This window comes from Crinia signifera, chromosome 1 (genome assembly GCF_055691185.1).
Source record: "Crinia signifera chromosome 1, ASM5569118v1, whole genome shotgun sequence".
Lineage (NCBI taxonomy): Eukaryota > Metazoa > Chordata > Amphibia > Anura > Myobatrachidae > Crinia > Crinia signifera.
The window spans coordinates 75,306,819-75,327,643 of record NC_139217.1 but is presented as its reverse complement, the minus strand read 5'-3'; the positions used below and the strand labels follow the sequence as shown (position 1 = coordinate 75,327,643).

Here is a 20,825-nt window from a genome sequence, read left to right as displayed (position 1 = left end):
CAACTCAGAATCAACCTTGCTGTCGAAACCAGACACTTGCTATGTTTATGTCATTAATCTAATTTAAATTTTTAAAGAAATAGATATCGCATGGGAGTATAATTGGTGCCCGTGACCAGTCTTAAAATAGTTTCAATGATTTGTCATAATGTACTGCATCGTATTCAACACGCCGCCCCCAGGTTTTTGAAACTACACATCCAAGCATGCTCTGCCACTGTTTTAGCATGACCTTATAGCAAACCAGGGGCAGGGCATCCTGCAATTTGTAGTTCCACAACAGCTGGAGGGACGCATATGTACCCCTGTTATAGGGGGTTACTGTGTCTCAAAAACTCTTTTATTTCGATTTTGTGGATTTGTTAAAACTAATAGGAGGAAATTTACCACACCTGTGTTTGCACATATTACACATGAGATTGTTAGTAGCTGCACCTGTTCTAATCTCCGGTTCAGTGGTGACCACATAAAGCATCGAATAATCTGTAATCCTTGTACGGCTTTAGTCTCACATTGCATTTTCTGGCAGAACATGACCTATTTCACCCTGCACACAATGACTTTATGTTGTTTCTTCTTCTTTCCCCAATGCACTATCCTGTACAGGTTTCATTGTTTGTATATGAAATAAATATTACATCAGCTTTTACACCGAGCACCAGTAACTGCAACCTTAATGTATCTAGACCTATGTACCAAAGTGAAATGGATCATGTTCGAAGCTCTGCACGTTATAGCTGTGGTGTATACTCTATGTATGATGTTGATGGCCTTATTCGCATGTGCAGGTCTTCACTGTGGGCGCCCTTTCAGTCTTGCATAGTCTCAGAGACACTCGCAGCGGGGGAGGGGGGGGGGGGATTCATTTGCATTTCCTGGGCATATTTCAGGGTTGCCGACTTTCTTATTCTCCTCTCCGGGAGAAGCCCAGAGAGGAGAGTTTCAGTAGCCGCTCAGGGGGCAGGGCTTAAGCGTGACATCACTAAGCCCCGCCCCATGCTGGTAAACCAGCAAATTCAGGGATCTCCGTGGAGGGGGCGGGGCTAAAATTACGCTATTGTGTCATTTTAGCTCCGCCCCCTCCTCTGAGAACTCCCGGATTCAGCGGGGGTCCCCCCTGAATCCGGGAGGGTTGCCCACCCTTCCGGGGGGCTGGGAGGGGGACCCGATTTTCGGGAGACTCCCAGAAATTCCGGGAGGGTCAGCAACCCTGGCATACTTACGAAAACACTGGGTGCGCCTAGGAAACCATTGGTGGCCACCTGCCTTCCTGGACACCGGATGTCAGCTGCCCGCCCTGTTCTCAGAGCATGGTGCCGCTTATCTGTCACCAGAGCGTGACTTAGATTAGCGAGGGTTACAGAAATCATTTCATGGTTGGCGACCATCAAATGATTTCGGGCACCCACGCAAGGCTGCCAATGGATGTTTATGCAAAACCTCCGTTCGCAGCTCTGCAGGAAAAATCAGCAATTAGCGGGGGCGGGTGTTCAGCCACCTGGCGGGCGGTGTTACAAGGCTCACAAAGCAGCAAACTAATGCTGCTTTCAGAGCCAAACAGAATGAGGGCCTTTATTTCAATCGATTGCCATTTTTTTTAATGCTGGATGTAGAGGAGATGGTGCACATTATGCAAATGTTTCCTCCATCCCTGCCATAACTCACCAAACCTCTTCCACTGTGGTGTTCCACACCCGCAACCTCCAATACCGTATGTATCAAATCTCCCCCACCCCGCCAAATCAGAATATCTACTGAGGGGTATTCAATCGTTATTTGGTGCCATTAAGTAATGTTATGGGTATAGCCATACAAAGCAGCTAGACCCCTCAATAATTCTAGTGAAGGTGCTGAAACTACTGTTGAATTGAATTGCTCTGTCAGACCCCATCTAGTGGCAGCTGTGAGGAAAAACAACCTTTATACAGTATACAGTAGATCCTACAGTATATGCACTGAAATTAAATTCCTGGGGGTAATGGAGAATTCATAGATTCATATGCATGCCCGGCTGTGTCTCAGCAGCACGACCTTCCATTACCACCAGGCATTTCATTTTTACCCCATTTGGGGTAATTTACCCCTGTTCCCTGACCACTGCAATAAGCGGCCCACAAATATATTTTTATTAAGTGCTCGATAGGAAAATGAGGTGACATGCAAATGGCCTTTATCACATGTGACAAGTTTGGGGCAAGCATTTTATTACATTTGAATGCCAGGGTGTGATGATAAGGACCCTTATCACCACACCCGTGCATCCAAACCTCAGTGTTTTGGGAAAAACACATTATAAGATACCCAGGCAGCCACGAGGAGGTGCGCAGGGTGACCACGCTCAAAACATTTTGTTCACATTTTATTACATTTGTCAGAATATTCCAAAATTTGCATTATAAAGGTGCACAACAGGGCCTATTAAGACTATCGGACAAGACCGGATGGTCATGACCCCTCTTCATTTCCCTTTTGAGGTCTTCCTATGCCCATAGCAGCTCAGTTACTGCTCAGATGAGCCTTCAGGAGGGTGGATAATCATGAATGGGCTCTTTCCAAAATTTTGCTATGGGGTCAGGTGATGCCAGGTTCCACTTTATCTTCTGCCAATGAAGCTTCATACATATTTGTTGCCTTAATTATGTGTCCATACTTGTTGGAGTTACACCAATATACAGTCATTTTTATCATACATGGGTGACTTGGTCTGGTGCCTCCACCTTATGTTGTTCGGCTCCCTAGCAGCGGTCTCATGAGAAGTCACAACTGAAGCGATCATCAGGAAAGAACAATACAGATAACAATTCCTGCTGACATGAAGAGAGGACAATCACAGAAGGAAATGAGAAAGATAAAGCTACAATATTTATTTAGTTAAGATTTTATGACAATGTAGCAAATTAAACAAAAACAGTTTCCCCCATTGATTCGGAACTTATCCCACAGCAAACGGTCATTTGTTATTCTCATTGACAAAAAAATATATAAATTGGGATAACAAATAGCCATGAATCCGGTGTGAAAGTTGCAGTTTTACAGGTATTTTCCAGCTGTTTGTCTTTGGTAAATTTTGCACTGGTAACTCACCCAGGACCAGATGTACTAAACTTCAAAAAGTGATAAAGTGGGGAGTGATAAACTACCAGACAATCAGCTCCTACATGTCATTTTACAAACCCAGCCTGTAACCCGGAAGTTAGGAGTTGATTGGCTGGTACATTATCACTTTATCACTTTTTCATGCTTATGACCAGATTATTCAAGCTTCAAAAAGTGAGTGATAAACAGCCAGCCAATCAGCTCCTAACTGCCATGTTACAGGCTGGGTTTTATAAATCACAAGTAGGAGCTGATTGCCGTGGCGCAACAACAAATGTGGCTCCTCCCTGCCAAATAAAATTGTGCTGCCCTGGGTCCCTGGTCCCGGCTGCCGGCAGCAAAGGTGCAGTACACCATTGCTAGGCACTACACCTGGGCTGGGCAACAGCGGCCCTCCAGATGTTGATGAACTACACATCCCAGAATGCCTTGCATCAGTTTCAGCATGGCCACATAGCAAACCTAATGCAAAGCATCCTGGGATGTGTAGTTCGTCAACATCTGGAGGGCCGCTGTTGCCCAGCCCTGCACTACACAGTGCGAAGTGCACAGTACTTCAGTGAAGCTACATCGCGCCCTAGACCCCGTCGGAGCTTGCTCCCCCAAGGTGCCGTGGGGTCTGCGGTACCCTAGCTACGCCACTGGCTGATTGGCTGCTTGCTTATCACTTTTTGAAGCTTGATACATCTAGCCCTTAGTACATCTGACTGGCCCCCAATGTGCTTGTTTGATCAATTTTCCCCAGCATGTAGAAGCCAATAAGTTTCTTTGTATATGTAACGTTAGTAAATATATATATATATATATATATATATATATATTTGTTCATGTTAGCCTCTCTCCTATCAAATTAGGACCAACATGCCCCCCTCTGTATGCTTTTGCTATAAACTTCCTTTAAGCTTTGGAAGAAAAGTGGTTCATAAATACAAATATTATTATTACTGCTGCCTTTGAGCAGCATGATCAAGATGGCGCCGCTGATGGCTGCCTAGGAGCTGTGCAGCTCAGTCAAATATATTCCCTGTGTTATAACTGTACTGTCTGCTTGTATTGTTACCTACCTGGCTGTTTCAGCGACCAGTGGCGCCGCTGATGGCTGCCTAGGCACTGTTCAGCTTGGTGGGTATGTGTTCCCTGTGTGATAACTGTACTGTCTCTGCTTAATGTTACCTACCTGGCTGTAGCAGTGACCAGTGGCGCCGCTGATGGCTGCCTAGGCGCTGTGCAACTCGGTGGGCATGTGTTCCCCACATGTAATGTCTTAATGAAATGTATGTAATGCCTCCCCCCCCCCCCTCCCTTCATCCCTGCTTGATGCTGCACTGTAAATCCACAAAAAATTCCTAGTGTGCGCAAGCATACATGGCCAATAAAGTTGATTCTATTCTATTCTATTCTATTAAATGCCACGCTGGCAGCAGATGGGAACTATAGTATTCACATGTCACTCAGACTCCTAATTGTTCCTGGCTGCACTGCTAAGTTCCGCTTCATCTGTTATGTCAACAAAGCAAATGTCGAAAGTTTCATCATAATATAATGTAAGATAACTAAGCCAAAACTTAACATCTACGTTCATTTATTACCTGTCCTTTAGCTACCCAGTATACTGTAGTTAGTATAAACTTTTTGTTCCCATGTTTGAGAGATTCATTTTATTATTATTATTATTATTATTATTATTATTATCATCATTAGAATAAATGGACTGTGCAGGCAAGTCTATCTGGACTATCTCGTCTGTAGAATGTATTTGGCCTTGTGTGCTTACTTCTTCCAATTCTGGCTATATAAACAAAGGCCTTCATTCAGATCTGATCACAGTACAAATTTGTTCTCAAAATAGGCAAAACCATGTGCACTGCAGGTGGGGCAGATGTAACATGTGCAGAGAGAGTTAGATATGTGTGAGTTATTTTGTTTCTGTGCAGGGTAAATACTGGCTGCATTATTTTTACACTGCAATTTAGATTTCAGTTTCAACACACTCCACCCAAATGTAATTCTCTCTATACGTGTTACATCTGCCCCACCTGCAGTGCACATGGTTTTGCCCATTTTGAGAACAAATTTGTACTGCAATCAGATAAGGGCCAAGATCGGAAGCTAAATTGCAAAGTGTGTATGCAAAACAAAATTGATTAACTACACTGTAACCTAACACACGTATGGGGCTATGTATTAAGCCTTGGGTGGAGATAAACTACCAGCCAACCAGCTCCTGACTGCCATGTTACAGGGGCTGCTGGACGGGGTCCCGACAGTCGGGATCCCGACAGTCATTAACCCGACGTCGGGATCCCGACTGTTAAAACACTGACGGCCTGGTTCCCGACGGCCGTCGGCTATTTTCCCTCGTGGGGGTCCACGACCCCCATAGTGGTGAGCGCAGCGAGACCGCAAGGGGCTTTGTTGCGCTGGACACGCTGTTTGAAACCAGGCAGTGGGGATCCCGACGTCGGGATAATGACTGTCGGGATCCCAACTGTCGGTGAATCATACCACACCCGTTACAGGCTATATTTAAAAAATATATTGGTTGGTACTTTATCTCTGTCCTGCAATACAAATGTCCAGAATAAGAGCTGAGCTTAAAGGCCCCCATACACTAGTCCGATTTTGGCCGATTCCGTTTGGACCCATTGGGTCCGATGCAAGGTCCCGTGCACACTGGACTGGAGTTGGAGGTCGGATGGCCCGGGTCTGATGGAGGGGAGTGAGAATATGCTTCTGCTGCAGCTGCCTCTCTCCCCTGCTCAGCACATGCATACCTCCCAACTTTGCATCCTCAGCAGTCGGGACACCCAAAAGCGCGCCACAGGGTCTATTCAAGGTGACAGGGGGGACTCCCAACTCCCCCCCCCCCCCCGCCCCGCCGCAGGACACTGCCGGCCGCGGGAATGTCCCAAAAAATTGGGACATTCCCGCGATAGGCGGGACAGATGGGAGGTATGCACATGGCACTGAGCAGCTGGGGAGGAGGAAGTGGGACCTGGCAGTCCCCCCTTGTGGTGGCCTTATAAGTGGAAGCAGGGTAGGTGTGATGGTGCATTAGTGTATGTAGCATAGATGGGGTGTAGGATGCTTATGTGTGTCACCCCCACCAAAATTATTTTAACACTCCTTAAGGTCCTCTGCTTTGATGTGAATTTGGTTCTGTTTGTTTGTCAGAATCGTTTTAGCATTTTACTTATTTTCAACAATTTAAACACGGAAGAGGATGGCACCTTCTGAGTTTGTTTAGTGATACATGAGAGACTGACAAATGTGAATATTGACCTACAGCAGGTTGTATAGTGTCCCTGCTTACAGACAGAGAGGTGCCGGAATGGTCTATCGGAAACAGAATTGTTCTGTTCTATGTTAATTGCAAATACAACGCTGACAATGGATATACTTTGCTGCTATTGTCTATTGCTAATCTGGACATACACTAGACCAACTCTACCCCTACCATCCAACTAGTTGGCAAGTTGGGACAGATATCTGGTAATGTATGGGACTAAATAACCCCCAACTGGGAAACTGACAAAAATGGTCACTCACACAAGGGGCCTTTTTCTAGTTCACTCTTAGAGGCAAAATCCTTCTCAAATGGACAAAACCATGTGCACTGCAGGGGGGGCAGAGGCAGAGCCGGATTAACAATGGGCCTGATGGAGCTATAGCTCCAGGCCCATTCTCCAAAATAGGCCCATTTTGTAGCTGAGGGTCAGGGCTTTCCAACGAGACCAGCCCTGCGTCGCTAGCCCCCTGGGAACCGGAGATACCGCCAGGAAAACCTGGAACGTTTTCCCCATAAGATAACATGGGACCCGTTAATTCCGACCTCCACCCGGTTCCAACGGCTGCCAGTTTCCCCTACACAGAGCCGGATTAACAATGGGCCTGATGGAGCTACAGCTCCAGGCCCACTCTCTAAATAGGCCCATTTTGTAGCTGAGGGTCAGGGCTTTCCAACGAGACCAGCCCCGAGTCTCTAGCCACCCGGGAACCGGAGATACTGCCAGGCAAAGCTGGAACGTTTTCCCCATAGGATAACATGAGACCCACAAATTCCGACTCCCACCTGGTTCCAACGGCATCACAGAAGCTCAAGGTTGATCTCAGTCTAACCCAAATTGGGCCTTCAATCTGATACCAGGCTGGTCCATATGGGTTCATTGGTTCTAGAGATATTTCGTGTAAACCGATTATTATTTTTTTTTTTTTTTCATTTTTGAAATGTAATTTCATGGTTGTTCATGTTGTTTGAGGACAGATTTCGGTACTCTTTACCTAGAACGGCGCCCATCGCGGTGATCGCGACATCGCGGGCAGTACATAAACGGCCGCGACGCGATGCCCGCGATCACCCGATTTTCCCATAGGGAACAATGTTAAAAAGCATAATTGACCGCGATTTTGCATTCAATGCCTCAATGCCCGCGATTTTACCATAGGAATCAATGTTAAATGGGCTACAGAGCCCAAATAGCCCCAATTAACCCTTAAATGTCACCCCAATTTTTGTACGCCACCCCACGATCCACGCCAACCCGAAGCGTGGCGAGCGCAGCGAGCCCGCGAGGGGCGGCGGTACGCGTCCTCCGACCTTTTCATGCCCTACTATCCACGTCGGCGTGGAGTTGAGAATAGAATAGTGTGGCGAGCGCAGCGAGCCACCGAGCCCGAAGCGTGGCGAGCGCAGCGAGCCCCGCGAGGGGACGCGGATACCTTCACAGTTATACGCGTCCCCTCGCGGACTTCACAGGTGTCCGTGGCGACGCGGACACCTGTGAAGCCCGCGAAGGGACGCGTTTACCTGTGAAGGTATCCGCGTCCCCTCGCGGGGCTCGCTGCGCTCGCCACGCTTCGGGCTCGGTGGCTCGCTGCGCTCGCCACACTATTCTATTCTCAACTCCACGCCGACGTGGATAGTAGGGCATGAAAAGGTCGTAGGACGCGTACCGCCGCCCCTCGCGGGCTCGCTGCGCTCGCCACGCTTCGGGTTGGCGTGGATTGTGGGGTGGCGTACAAAAATTGGGGTGACATTTAAGGGTTAATTGGGGCTATTTGGGCTCTGTAGCCCATTTAACATTGATTCCTATGTGAAAATCGCGGGCATTGAGGCATTTTAAAGTAAAATCGCGGCCAATCAGGCTTTTTAACATTGTTCCCTATGGGAAAATCGCGGTAATCGTGGGTACCCGATTTTGATGTACCCGCGATTTACCCGCGATGCCCGCGATGACCGCGATTTTTTACCCCCGACGCCCGCGATTCTGATCGCGGGCGCCGTTCTAGGTAAAGAGTACCCAGATTTCTCTGGAACCAAATGGCCCAGTTTCACAGGACCAAATTCATTTGAAAATAATTAAAATCCCTCATGTAAATGGGTCAGTTGGTTCCGAAGATATAGCTGGTTGTTTAAAGGGGGGAGGGTAGTTTTCTCTCTTCCTCACGCCAGAAAATGCAGGAACTAGGCTGGTGTAAAAGGGGCCAATCCGGGAATGTCCCTGCATGATCCTGGGTCAATATTCCTGGGTAAATCCCTGCATTTTCTGGTGTGAAAGGGGTATCATATCAAATAGCTGGGACCTACATTGCTCTGAATACAGCCGGGCAGCCCCCTGCTCTCTGTCCGGCTGTCAATGGCTGTCATTTCTGCCTGGCGGCGGCTGTCCCTCAGTTACCACAAGCATGTATTCCCCCTTGGCAATGAGCATGTAATCCCATATGGCAATGAGCATGGAAACTCTGGCAATGAGCATGGAACCCCTGGCAATGAGCATATAGGTAAGCAGCACTTATGTAGCATAATTTTTAATAGGCATTATGGTGTTTGGCTTAATACGTAATGGACATTATGGTGTGTGGCTTAACATGTAATGGATATTATGGTGTAATTTTTAATGCACACCTTTGGCGCGCAATGCCCATTTATGAATCATATTGTGCATTATTGCTCAATCTGTTTAGTATAGTGTGTATGTTGGCTCAATCCATGTGGCAGAATGTGAATTTTGCCTTAATCTGTGTGGCATAATGTGAATTTTGACTCAATCCGTGAACCATAGTGTGAATTTTAGCTCAGTCAGTGTGAATTTTTTTCTCATTCCATGTGGCATAATGTGTAAGAGTATAAAGGGGTGTGTACAGTATAAAGGGGTTATTATTGTGTTGCATGATTTGTCTAAGGGATATATGGGGTCCGGTATGATATGCTGGCGGTCGAAATACCGATGCCGGACTCCCAACCGCCGCAATGCCGACAAGGGGGGGGCTGTGGATCGCTCCCCCTTTCGGGTTCGCTGCACTCACCAAGCAGAGGGCATGGTGCCTTGCTACGCTCGGCACACTATTTTATTCTGACTGGAGTGCCGCCTCACCCCGCAAGTATCTTAGGACATCGGCATCCTGCGGGTGCACCTTTGGATATCTCCCTGCATTTTTCCTATGTCAGACCCGTGCTTTTTCCAGGCATATATAATTAGTTTAAAGTATTTACAAAAATAGAGACACACCCATGAGCAGACCACCCAACCAGAACACTGGTCACGCCCCCCACATTATTATTTGCTGGCCACAACCCCTATTATTGCGCATAATAGGCCCTTGATCATTTTCAGCTCCAGGCCCATTTAGACATTAATCTGGCTCTGAGGGGCAGGGGTGGCCAGAATTTTGTGTCCCGGGATCTACTTTTAGTTCACATATTTAGCGGAGATCTACCAATGGGCCTGATTCGGAGGTGACCATATACTGATATTTAGTTTTGCTATTCCGCATGCATGAAAGTACCGAAAACCCCTTACTGCAGACCCGTACATCTAACTGTATGATGGCGGGCACAGTTGCACATGGCATTGCTGCCAGTAGAGATGGTAACTGTATATTTCTGCAGATATGAATATATAAGAATCAGCAACTGCACACAGTGGCGTAGCTACGTTTTGGGCGCCCCCCCGCTGTTAGGGGGGGGCGCCCATACCCACCCCCGCCGCCGCCCCGTCGAGCAACCCCCCCCACCCCCCCGGCCACCCCATCGCCTATGCTAACCCCCTGCCCCGCAGTCTTACCTATCGCGCTGGTCCCGGCGGCTCCGTCCGTTCATCTGCTGAGGACCACCACAAAATGGCCGCCCCCGTACAGCAGACAGTTTCAGATAACTGTTTGCTATATGGGGGCGGCCATTTTGTTGTGGTCCTCATCAGAAGAACGGAGCCGCCGGGACCAGCAAGATACGTAAGTCTGCGGGGGATTGGGGGGGGGTAACTATAGCACCGCAGCCCCCGGCGCCCCCACATGCACAGCGCCCCCCGCGGTGGTGGAGGCTGCTGTGCTATAGTTACGCCCCTGACTGCACATACATACACAAACATACATACATACATACATATGTTCGCTAGGCTGCTAACATACACAACCTACTGAACAGTCTGTATCACTGGAACCATTACCACAGCCCACAGTTATCACTCCTGAGCTGTCAGCAATCCACGTGGGATCATGCCTATATTATATGCAATTCAGAGTTTAACATCTTCCAAATGTATTGTTTTTTATTTATTTTACTTTCGGTCAGTTATGTAATTATTGTCTGTAATTGGAACCTCTGCAGTGTGAATCCTGTCCTACCCCTTTCACATCACAAAATGCAGGGTCGCACTGGGACTTTGAAATGGTTCAGTCCCTAGACAACCCTGCATTTGGGATGCAGTTAAGATCCCGGCAGTCGGGATCCCTGCGTTCAGAATCCCGACGCCGGAATCCCGACCGCCGAAATCCCGACACATTCTCCCTCCGTGGGTGTCCACGACACCCCTGGAGGGAGAATAAATTAGTGTGCCGAGCGTAGCGAGCCTGTAAAGGGGGGTGATCCCCGTCCCCCCCTTGTCAGGATTTCGGCGGTCTGAACGCCGGGATCCCGACCGCCGGGATTCAATACTGAATCCCTGCATTTTACTGTGTTCACATACCCTCAGCGAACTGCCAATATTGCCGGTTCGCTGACCTCACCCAGGGGCGTGGCAGAGCATCATCGGGGGAGGTGGAGGAGGCAACGCTTAGTGCTGGCGCTGCTCCAAGCACTGCCTCCTCCATTGGTGTGAACGGGAAACAAGTCACTCGACCTTATTAACCTGTTCACACCGCAAAGCAACACGGCAACGAACCAGTAAGAACCCTTCTTTTTTACTGGTTCATATTGCAGTGTTGTTTTGCAGGACCCAGTAACCCCTTTCACATCGCACCAATTACCGGGTCGAACCGGCAAGAAACCGGCATGAACCTGGTAATCACAGTAGGTGCGATGGGAAAGGGGTATAGGTTGCTTTTTATTTTACCCTTGTATGTTCTATTGTCATGTATTGCTAATTGCACATTTTAACCTACGTAGTGCGTCCAAGATGGCCGCCTCGCCTGGGACTCTCCTGTGTAGAAAGAGCCGTGACTGGTTCTGTTAATTATGCAATGATCTCTCCTAATCCCAATGTGCGTAGGAGGAATAATCCTTGGCATCGATAACACAAAATGTCTGTCACACCTTTGTATTTTATTCATTGTTTCTGAATTCTCTGAAAACCTAAACTTCTGTAATATGTTCATGTTATCTGTAACGTGTCCTGTGCCGAACTGGAGAAAAATACTGTAGAAATATAATTCTTCTTCTTCTTCTTCTTCTTCCTTTGTTAAATCTTGTTTTTATTTGTATATATTATTATTATTATTATTTATCAGGAGTTAATAACCCATATATCATATAACCGACTTGCATTATTCACATACAACACATACAAATATAATGTTTCCCTACCAAACCTTGAGCACATATTAGTCGGAGGCATTGATTCATTACTCCATAAGCCCCGCCCATTTGTATGGTCAGCTCAGTGATCGGGGTGTAAACTTACTCCATAAGCCCCGCCCATTTGTATGGTTACCTCAGTGTTCGGGGTATAAACCTACTCCATAAGCCCCGCCCATTTGTATGGTCAGCTCAGTGATCGGGGTGAAAACTTACTCCATACGCCCCTCCCATTTGTATGGTCACCTCAGTGATCAGGGTGTAAGCCTACTCCATAAGCCCCTCCCATTTGTATGGTCACATCAGTGATCAGGGTGTAAGCCTACTCCATACGCCCCTCCCATTTGTATGGTCACCTCAGTGATCAGGGTGTAAGCCTACTCCATACGCCCCTCCCATTTGTATGGTCACCTCAGTGATCAGGGTGTAAGCCTACTCCATACGCCCCTCCCATTTGTATGGTCACCTCAGTGATTAGGGTGTAAGCCTACTCCATACGCCCCTCCCATTTGTATGGTCACCTCAGTGATTAGGGTGTAAGCCTACTCCATTTACTTTCCATTACCACCTCTAATCTCATTTACCCACCAGCCCTCACTGCGACCTCCTGACCTTTTGGAGCATTTATTAATATAAATAAAGACAAATTCACACAAAATATATTTAATAAATAAATTCAAACTTTTATTTTAAGTAAAATGTATATATTATTTTTGCTCTGCATTATAAAATAGGGAATACTGGAACAGGATTGTTCCAGAACTCTTACACACTTGTCCTATAAGAGGAACAAGATGGTGGAAGCCACATGACTCATAGAGAGTCATCCATCAGCACTCAGGAGAGGAAAAACCCCCTGTGGGGGAAACCTCTGGGGACCCATGGCTGACGGACTGCCCGTCCCTCTAGGCATTAAGAGACTTTGCAGAGTTTGCCCAAACCACCCACCCACTAACCTTATATAACCCGTCATCCCTTCTGTCACCCCAAATCTGTATTTTAACTTTTTTCCCAGATGATGAAGAACGCACCCGATGGCACCGGGGGGCACGCGCATGTCCAAAGTAATGGGGGGAGAGACAAGGTAGGGGGGAGAGACAGACAAGGTAAAAGGGGCGAGACAGACAAGGTAGGGGGCGAGAGAGACAAGGTAGGGGGAAAGAGACAAGGTAGCTAGCTACCCATTAGTATTAGGACTCCATGTAAGAATCAGCCAGAACCCCTTTAGGACTCGTCTCTGGTGCTATGAGGGGTTAGGGCTGCAATGATATATATAGGACAGCTCTAACTCTGTTTCCTATGTCCCCACCGGGTCTGATCTCTATACACATACACAGACGGCCGTCATGTATGTGCATTAGTCAGTAACCCATTGCCAACAGGCTGCTGGCAACACAGCAGAGGATGCAGCGGAGGAGGGGACACCGCTGGTCCTCGCTGGAAAGATACTGTGTGTGATGGTAAATACCAGCGGCATATCCTGTGTATCTCACTGACACTAACACAATATGCTGCCAGAATTTAGTATCACTCTTACATGGAGCCCAAACTATGATAAATCTATAACAACAGTATCAGATAATAACAAAGTATTGGGTACAGCACCGTATACATCTCTCCCACCTCTGCACATTAATAAGTAGGGATCCGTACGGGGACTTGATGCAGCATAGTAGGACACATTTGTGCCTTGCGACACGTCCTAACCGCTCCATACAGGGTTTATCCAGCGCCATCCAGACACCGCCCTTAGGTGTCCCAGGCACAGCCCTAGTGGCTGCTTAGTACGGTACTGCCCCCCTAGGTGGGAGATTTGTTATTATCCAATACTGTCCTGTCGGTCAGGTGATCAGTCATATATTACAGTAGTCACGCTCCGAGTCTACCGCCGCATCGTGCTAAACTGCCCTTATCTCTGTCCAGTCACTAACCTTATGTGAGTATGTCCTCCTGCTGGTGAGATGCGCACTGCCCGGAGTTCTGTGAGGTGAATGAGTGAGACAGCCTCAGTATAGCCCTGATTATGACATCACTATGACCTCACAGACCCCACCTGATTGGCCAGTTTGTGGTTTGAGGCCCATTATGACATCACAGCTCCTTTATCTTTTGCATGGCTGACCTGAGGGAAATGTGATTTAACTTCTCACTTTAAATATTACATTCACATCAGAATCTAATGTATTATTTGATGGCAGGATTTCCCTATAAATCTTTGGTAATGTGAGGTTTTATATGAACACAATTTTCACTGTAATTACATTGTATTCTAGCAGGGGTGACCAGAGTTTTGTGTCCCGGGATCATACCTCCCATCATAACCCATTCCAGGAGAGACAAGATGCTCTCTTTCTGGACATTCATATCAGTGGCAGTTGCAGGGCTGCAGCACAGTCCACAATTCAGATAGGGGAGCCCCACCAACTGCCACCTTAAACACCACAGTCTGGACTCACTGGCAGGTGTGGCTCCCCTTATTGAATTTGTGACATTGGTGCAGTCCCACATCTACAACTACCACTGGCAGCAAGTCCAGGAGCAGAGCATTTTGTCCCTCCTGGAATGGGTCATGTTGGGAGGTATGCGGGATCTACTTTTAGTTCACATATTTAGCAGAGATCTACCATTGTCAATGGGCCTGATTCGGAGGTGGCCCATATACTGATATTTAGTTTTGCTATTCCGCATGCATGAAAGTACCGGAAACCCTTACTGCAGACCCGTAAATCTAACTGTACGATGGCGGGCACAGTTGCACACGGCATTGCTGCCAGTAGAGATGGTAACTGTATATTTCTGTAGATATAAATACATAAGAATCAAGAACTGCACAATCAGCGTGAATCTCAGCCAATCAGCGTGCGCCGTGCGGCCAGTGTTTTCAAAACAGAAGCGCTTCCCGCGCCGACGCATATCGCTAGTTATTTCGGTACTCTTTACCTAGAACGGCGCCCACGATTGAAATCGCGGGCATCGCGGGTAAAATCGCGGTAATCGCGGGCATCGCGGGTAAATCGCGGGTACATCAAAATCGGGTACCCGCGATTACCGCGATTTTCCCATAGAGAACAATGTTAAAAAGCCTGATTGACCGCGATTTTAGCGTTAAATGCCTCAATGCCCGCGATTTTCCCATAGGAATCAATGTTAAATGGGCTACAGAGCCCAAATAGCCCCAATTAACCCTTAAATGTCCCCCCAAATTTTTAACGCCACCCCACGATCAACGCCAACCCGAAGCGTGGCGAGCGCAGCGAGCCCGCGAGGGGCGGCGGTACGCGTCCTACGACCTTTTCATGCCCTACTATCCACGTCGGCGTGGAGTTGAGAATAGAATAGTGTGGCGAGCGCAGCGAGCCACCGAGCCCGAAGCGTGGCGAGCGCAGCGAGCCCCGCGAGGGGACGCGGATACCTTCACAGTTATACGCGTCCCCTCGCGGGCTTCACAGGTGTCCGCGTGGCCACGGACACCTGTGAAGCCCGCGAGGGGACGCGCTTACCTGTGAAGGTATCCGCGTCCCCTCGCGGGGCTCGCTGCGCTCGCCACGCTTCGGGCTCGGTGGCTCGCTGCGCTCGCCACACTATTCTATTCTCAACTCCACGCCGACGTGGATAGTAGGGCATGAAAAGGTCGGAGGACGCGTACCGCCGCCCCTCGCGGGCTCGCTGCGCTCGCCACGCTTCGGGTTGGCGTTGATCGTGGGGTGGCGTTAAAAATTTGGGGGGACATTTAAGGGTTAATGGGCTCTGTAGCCCATTTAACATTGATTCCTATGGCCAAATCGGGTGGATTGAGGCATTTAACACTAAAATCGGGTCCATCGCGGCTTTTAACATTGCTTCCTATGGGAAATCGGGAGCATCGCGTCGCGGGCATCGCGGGTACGTTTATGGCCGGCCGCGACGCGACCGACGCGATTTTTCAGGTTTAACATGGTTTTCAATGGGAAAATCGCGGGCATCGCGTCGGTCGCGTCGCGGGCAGGCATAAATGTACCCGCGATGCCCGCGACGGGCGCCGTTCTAGGTAAAGAGTACCGTTATTTCTTATTCACTGAAGGGACCCCCACCGCCGCCAGCTTTATACTCAGCGCCGCAGGTACCCGCGCAGCAAGGACACCACTGCAGGCTCCTGTCAGAAGCCGGCATGGACCCCCTTTGCACGGGGGGCGAGGGGCGAACTGCCGCCCTCCAGTGGCCGACCCTGCATACATACATATACACACACATACATATACATACATACATACATACATACATACATACATACATACATACACACACACATACATACATATACACACACATACATATACATACACACATGCATACATACATACATATATGTATATATATACATACATACATACATACATACATACATACATACATACATACATACATACATACATAGCATCCACCTCTGAACCAGGCTCACAGGCCCTATGCTTCCCACAATAGATTTTGTTTTGCTGACCGCTCTTACACACATAGGGCCACATTCTGCTTGCCTCGCTCGGACACCAATTCATTTGCATAGTGTATCTTAGCCCACTGCGCATGCGTACCATTCGCAAGGCGCATGTGTAGGTTTGGGCAACCGTGCACACTCGCGACCTTACGAGTAGAAATACGCTAGCGAACAAACTCGTGCAGAGTAGTCGTAATGTGGGCGTATGGATTGGCGAGGGCACAACTGGGCGGTAATCGGGGCGTATACTGGGGTGGCGACTACATGTGCTGGGCGGTGGCTTCGCTCCACTGTGAGAGCGCTCGGACTGATTGAGCTTAAAATCATTAGCTCGGTAAAAGTAAAGGCCCCCATACACTATGCGATTTTGGGCCGATTTCATCCGATTTCGGCACTTTGTGCCGATAATCGGGTGAAATCGGCCCAAAATCGTAGGTGTGTGATATCTGATCCGATCCGCGGTCCCGTGCGCATCGGACCGGATCAGGGAGGTCGGACGGTCTGTACATACGATCACGTCCAACCTCCCTGTATGCATATGCCTGCCACCTGACAGGCATATGCATGCAGACACCGGGGGAGCAGTGGGGCGGGCAGCGGGTCCCTGAGTGCCGGCGAGTGCTGCTGACTGACCTGGCCGGGCAGTGTACTTACACATAGCAGCAGCGGTAACGGGACGGGACGCGTAGTGGCGCCGCCCGCCCCCACCACCGCTGCCCGCCCCCACCACCGCCGCCGCTGCCTGCCCCCACCACCGCCGCCACTGCCCGTCCCCACTACTGCCGCTGCCCGCCCCCACTACTCCTCACCGCCCTGCAGCTCCCCGGTTTTTTTTTTACATGGGATAAATCGCATGCGATTTATCCCATGTAAAAATGGCACATCAAGTGCCAAATTGTATGTGAGCCTCCCGGGGAGCTGCCGGGCGGCTTGCAGGTAAATTGGGTCAGACTTGTCCCTAGGACAAGTCGGCCTAATGTATAGGGGCCTTAAGTCTTACGCCTTGCAGGACAGCCAAATCTCTGCCCCACATTCGCAGGGGCGATCAACACGGACAATTGCTAAAATACCTACACACAATAAACACCCATGCAGCATACACGTTTCTCTACTATTAGTTATATAATCACATATATAAGAATGGTAGATGCTATATGTGATTGGATTACTAATAGTATTACTAATACTGGCCATAGTGACCTTCAAATGAAATTATATTGTTATATTTTATTTTGTATTTGAATTGCTTTGATACCTTTATGTTTATTTTTGGATTACATTTGATTTCTATTTTAGCGCAGTCTGTCTTTTTCTCTCTTTGTGATCTTTCTATATGTGGTCCAAGTACCCGCATCTGACTGCTGACTGAACAGAATATTTGTGATTGCTCATAATTTGTTACACTGTGGTCCGACAGCGCACAGCCATTTTCTTCTGTTATAGGATCTATTAGTCAGCCAGCGACTGATAACCAGGACACAAGCACGGAACCACTCTGGTATTGTATCATATTAACGGAGCAGGCGGCAGCTGTACTACAGCAGCATCAGCCTGCAGCCACTGTACCACCCATATCAGACAATTACACCCGACACACTACATTCAGGAGTCAGTCAGGATGTACTTGGTGCTGTTAGGAGCCTCTGTGCTGGTGCAGAGCGGTAAGCCCAGCATATGTGGGTGTGGGGCCATACTGATATATAGCAGCTGCAGAGGGCTCTTCACAGCACTCCGGTGCCGTCATGACATCAGGGGCACTACCGGGAGCTGGCATTCTGAAACGTCAGATGTTCAAGTTCACGTGTATTTTGTTAATTTGGCTGTGATCTACCAGCGGATGCCCCAAGATCTACTGGTAGATCAGGATCTACCTTTTGGCCAGGTCTGCCCTACAGCATCACAGAAACTTGAGGTTGATCTCAGTCGAACCCAAATCGCTGGGCCTTCAATCTGATACCTGGTCCACATGGGTTCATTGGTTCTAGAGATATTCAGAGCCGGATTAACAATGGGCCTGATGGAGCTATAGCTCCAGGCCCATTCTCCAAAATAGGCCCATTTTGTAGCTGAGGGTCAGGGCTTTCCAACGAGACCAGCCCTGCGTCGCTAGCCCCCTGGGAACCGAGATACCGCCAGGAAAACCTGGAACGTTTTCCCCATAAGATAACATGGGACCCGTTAATTCCGACCTCCACCCGGTTCCAACGGCTGCCAGTTTCCCCTACACAGAGCCGGATTAACAATGGGCCTGATGGAGCTACAGCTCCAGGCCCACTCTCTAAATAGGCCCATTTTGTAGCTGAGGGTCAGGGCTTTCCAACGAGACCAGCCCCGAGTCTCTAGCCACCCGGGAACCGGAGATACTGCCAGGCAAAGCTGGAACGTTTTCCCCATAGGATAACATGAGACCCACAAATTCCGACTCCCACCTGGTTCCAACGGCATCACAGAAGCTCAAGGTTGATCTCAGTCTAACCCAAATTGGGCCTTCAATCTGATACCAGGCTGGTCCATATGGGTTCATTGGTTCTAGAGATATTTCGTGTAAACCGATTATTATTATTTTTTTTTTTCATTTTTGAAATGTAATTTCATGGTTGTTCATGTTGTTTGAGGACAGATTTCTCTGGAACCAAATGGCCCAGTTTCACAGGACCAAATTCATTTGAAAATAATTAAAATCCCTCATGTAAATGGGTCAGTTGGTTCCGAAGATATAGCTGGTTGTTTAAAGGGGGGAGGGTAGTTTTCTCTCTTCCTCACGCCAGAAAATGCAGGAACTAGGCTGGTGTAAAAGGGGCCAATCCGGGAATGTCCCTGCATGATCCTGGGTCAATATTCCTGGGTAAATCCCTGCATTTTCTGGTGTGAAAGGGGTATCATATCAAATAGCTGGGACCTACATTGCTCTGAATACAGCCGGGCAGCCCCCTGCTCTCTGTCCGGCTGTCAATGACTGTCATTTCTGCCTGGCGGCGGCTGTCCCTCAGTTACCACAAGCATGTATTCCCCCTTGGCAATGAGCATGTAATCCCATATGGCAATGAGCATGGAAACTCTGGCAATGAGCATGGAACCCCTGGCAATGAGCATATAGGTAAGCAGCACTTATGTAGCATAATTTTTAATAGGCATTATGGTGTTTGGCTTAATACGTAATGGACATTATGGTGTGTGGCTTAACCAGAGCCGGATTAACAATGGGCCTGATGGAGCTACAGCTCCAGGCCCACTCTCTAAATAGGCCCATTTTGTAGCTGAGGGTCAGGGCTTTCCAACGAGACCAGCCCCGAGTCTCTAGCCACCCGGGAACCGGAGATACTGCCAGGCAAAGCTGGAACGTTTTCCCCATAGGATAACATGAGACCCACAAATTCCGACTCCCACCTGGTTCCAACGGCATCACAGAAGCTCAAGGTTGATCTCAGTCTAACCCAAATTGGGCCTTCAATCTGATACCAGGCTGGTCCATATGGGTTCATTGGTTCTAGAGATATTTCGTGTAAACCGATTATTATTTTTTTTTTTTTTCATTTTTGAAATGTAATTTCATGGTTGTTCATGTTGTTTGAGGACAGATTTCTCTGGAACCAAATGGCCCAGTTTCACAGGACCAAATTCATTTGAAAATAATTAAAATCCCTCATGTAAATGGGTCAGTTGGTTCCGAAGATATAGCTGGTTGTTTAAAGGGGGGAGGGTAGTTTTCTCTCTTCCTCACGCCAGAAAATGCAGGAACTAGGCTGGTGTAAAAGGGGCCAATCCGGGAATGTCCCTGCATGATCCTGGGTCAATATTCCTGGGTAAATCCCTGCATTTTCTGGTGTGAAAGGGGTATCATATCAAAGAGCTGGGACCTACATTGCTCTGAATACAGCCGGGCAGCCCCCTGCTCTCTGTCCGGCTGTCAATGGCTGTCATTTCTGCCTGGCGGCGGCTGTCCCTCAGTTACCACAAGCATGTATTTCCCCTTGGCAATGAGCATGTAATCCCATATGGCAATGAGCATGGAAACTCTGGCAATGAGCATGGAACCCCTGGCAATGAGCATATAGGTAAGCAGCACTTATGTAGCATAATTTTTAATAGGCATTATGGTGTTTGGCTTAATACGTAATGGACATTATGGTGTGTGGCTTAACATGTAATGGATATTATGGTGTAATTTTTAATGCACACCTTTGGCGCGCAATGCCCATTTATGAATCATATTGTGCATTATTGCTCAATCTGTTTAGTATAGTGTGTATTTTGGCTCAATCCATGTGGCAGAATGTGAATTTTGCCTTAATCTGTGTGGCATAATGTGAATTTTGACTCAATCCGTGAACCATAGTGTGAATTTTAGCTCAGTCAGTGTGAATTTTTTTCTCATTCCATGTGGCATAATGTGTAAGAGTATAAAGGGGTGTGTACAGTATAAAGGGGTTATTATTGTGTTGCATGATTTGTCTAAGGGATATATGG

General features: G+C 48.1%; 1 long non-coding RNA gene across 1 annotated transcript; it reads right to left on the bottom strand.

Moving 5' to 3' along the window:
• Positions 1 to 12,545: 12,545 nt before the first annotated feature.
• On the bottom strand, positions 12,546 to 14,140 carry LOC146026072 (uncharacterized). Its single transcript, XR_014454348.1, has 2 exons — positions 13,941 to 14,140; positions 12,546 to 13,867 (listed from the first exon to the last, which is right to left on the bottom strand). It is a non-coding gene; the product is annotated as an uncharacterized LOC146026072 (long non-coding RNA).
• Between the last annotated feature and the right edge of the window lie 6,685 nt (positions 14,141 to 20,825).